General features: G+C 26.5%; 1 long non-coding RNA gene across 1 annotated transcript; it reads left to right on the top strand.

The window, feature by feature from the left end:
- The first annotated feature begins 696 nt into the window (after positions 1 to 696).
- LOC135923253 (uncharacterized) lies at positions 697 to 1047 on the top strand. The gene is made up of 3 exons (XR_010571159.1): positions 697 to 823; positions 883 to 945; positions 984 to 1047. It is a non-coding gene; the product is annotated as an uncharacterized LOC135923253 (long non-coding RNA).
- Positions 1048 to 3175: the final 2128 nt, after the last annotated feature.

Here is a 3175-nt window from a genome sequence, read left to right as displayed (position 1 = left end):
AAAATTTAATTATTTTTATTAATAACCTGTCAAATTTAACAGATCATGCAATTCTAAATGGAAGATTATTTAAATAAGGTCAGCTGGTGTTATGGCAATTTTTTCAGTTGGACCATAATCTTAAAAGTTAATTATTAGAATAATATTTGAATTGAACATCATCCGTTTAAGATAATGTCTATATGAATGAAATCAAAAATAATATACGAATAATATATTCAAATCGATATCCCCGAATACAGTTAGAATTAATAAATTATTCGATTCTTAAATCGAAGAACTAAAAGTGGCACGTAAAAAGTATAACCGTTTACAACGATTCTCAAAGGGGTCAGATATATTAAAATATTAGAACCGTACAATATTTTGTAAAATAAGATTTTTTTGGATCCAAATATGATTCTCAAACGGAAATAATTTACTAACGGGATGTTTGCAGAAAAAAATATAGAATTGAATATTTTATTATTTTTATTCATATATATTATTTCCATTTAATTAATAATTCACAGAACCTTTTCGTGAAAAATTAATGCATCCATCAAGTAACCAATAACATAAGTAAGGATAAAAAAGATTTTTAAATTTATTTTAAGGTTCCACAAAAAAGACTCAACCGAATTTGCTCACTATATTACATCATGGTCAGTATATATATAAAAAAAGTTCAATATTTATTTTGAATCGATATATTTAGAGAATACATTGTGTGGTCCTTTCAATTGCTCTGCTACCTGTGATATAAGTGGTAGTTACCTGCTAGAGGTACAGAAAATACTAAACAAAATTACTAGTTGTTTCTTGATTTGCGCTTGTAATTTCGGTAATTTTTTTTTACAATAAAAAAATTTATACATGTATATGTCTACCATAAATAATAAGTAAAAATAAATGTCAACTCTTCATCTGTGGTTATCAGCGAAATATCGATTGCCCAATCCTTAGGTATAATTATCCATTTATGTATTCTATATATTTAATAGCACCCGCCACTTGCTTTATAAATAATTGTGAGACTGTGCAAACGAGCGAATTTAGCAATTGGCAAAAAAATGCTTTTTACATTTGCGCTTGTCAAGAAAGTGAGTATACAACTTCCTATTTTTTTCTCTAAGAATTTTAGGTTCTCTAACCCTACACATATTTTTACGATATATAATTCATTAATGTGATCTAATATTTATAGGTGTATAAGTAAATATAATTTCATTTTTTATAAAATATTACCATTTAATAAAAATATTTTTAATATATTCACATAAATCCGGACAATATATTTTTTTTTTGATATTTAGGGTGAAGATAGTTATAAAGGAATTTCATTGGAGATATCGATTTTTTGTCCATAAATTATAGTGTTATTAGTTTTAAAAATATCTAATATTTTACATGCTGTTGCCCTCTTTTGTCAAATTCAATTTCTATTGTATAACTATAACAAGCATAAATTTATTTGTAAAAATAAAACTTTATACAAAATATTTGATAATTACATATGAAAATAAAATATAATTAAATAATTATGAGCCAAATAATTATTTAGTATATTATAATTAGTGTGCGTTGTTAACGATACTTTTGAAAAATAACTACTTATTGTTAAAATTCACATCGGATAAGTAACATATTGCATTTGCAATTAATTAATAAATAATTATCATTTTTTAAAAAATAATTATGATTTATTTAAAAACATAATTTAAATGAAAATAAAAATAAAAATAATAATTATTGTTAAATGCTTATTATATAATATTTATTATATCAAATGATATTAATTAACGTAATAAGAAAAACTAACACAGGTAAAAAAGTCTCAGAAAACCCAAAGAAAAAAAAACACGAGGCAGAAAATATAATACGGGTAAAAATCATTAAATATAAACAAATACCTTAGGTCTGCGAAACATTCATAAGCATTATTTTATCTAAGGAGTCTAGAGTCAAAACAATATTAAAATTTTGCTTAATTTCACCGAAATTAGATATGTGATAAGACCTGGCAAGCCTAGTTTAAAAATGTGGCATCTGTATCTGGATAAACTTATAAAGGTATCTGTATAGCGATACTATTTTAGAGGTATCTATATCTAATTTTAGACACATTTGATGTAATATTTTTCTTTTTTAAAATATTATTGTTAAATTTTTTTAGTAATATGCCAGAGTTCATTTCATTATAAAACAAGCAAGACAAATATTTTTTAGGAAATGGATGACGACATGTTAAATTTTATTTTATAATTTCTTTTATTTAAATTTATTATATATATATATATATATATATAATTTATTTTATATAAATATTAATTTAAAAAATATATATCATCATATTTTTAATCAATATTTCTAAACAATCTCTGAAAAGTAATCAAAATATAATATAAAAAAAATTTGAGCACCTTTTAGATGATATAAATATTGATTAAAAAAAAAATTTGCAGGGCCCTTCAGTACACAAGGTGACCCTGAGGCCGTGCCAGGCCATTCTAATTCTCTTTATTACTTGTTATATATCTATAAATTCATAAAACGAGTATGTAAAAACAATTATCATTGTTAAAAATACATATAAAAAGGTAAACAACAATAGCGATATTTTAACAATTGTAAAATCATGGCGCTGGGGATCGGAAAATTTTTGAGGGTACTCTCTAAGGGTAATTTGCGCAAGATATTTAATTATAAAATTTGGTAAAAAGTAAAATAATTTTGCGCAGCCTATTTATAGGCCTAACCTTATTTCTCCCTTAGGGGTGAGAGGGGGGAGCCCTCAATAAGTTTTCCCGATCACTGGAAGTTTATGAGGATTTCTTTCGATATCTCTCCACTCTATTTAGAGATTATCGTCGTTAAGATTTATTTATTAGTTAAATATGGTTAATAATTATATGGCAAACATTATGTTTTATAATATTAGTAATATGGTGTTATTGTAGGGGTGGGAGCGGACGTTCCTCAGGGCTGGCATGTTCTTCGTTGTCTAAAAGCTCTCCTGCGCTCATGGTGTCCTTTCCCTGAGAGATCCAACGTTTCATCAAAAATCGCCGGATCGAATTCGATAAGCATCTCCTCTAGCGGCGAGACGTTCGGGACGTCGGGCTCCTCTTCCACTCTGTGAGGTGTGGAGGCCCTCATCTACGGTAATGCTTGATCGATTGGGGGCAAAACCTCC

Source organism: Gordionus sp. m RMFG-2023, chromosome 2 (genome assembly GCF_954871325.1).
Source record: "Gordionus sp. m RMFG-2023 chromosome 2, tfGorSpeb1-WG-v2, whole genome shotgun sequence".
Lineage (NCBI taxonomy): Eukaryota > Metazoa > Nematomorpha > Gordioida > Chordodea > Parachordodidae > Gordionus > Gordionus sp. m RMFG-2023.
Note: the sequence above shows the minus strand (reverse complement) of the source record. Positions and strands in the feature narration are given on the sequence as shown.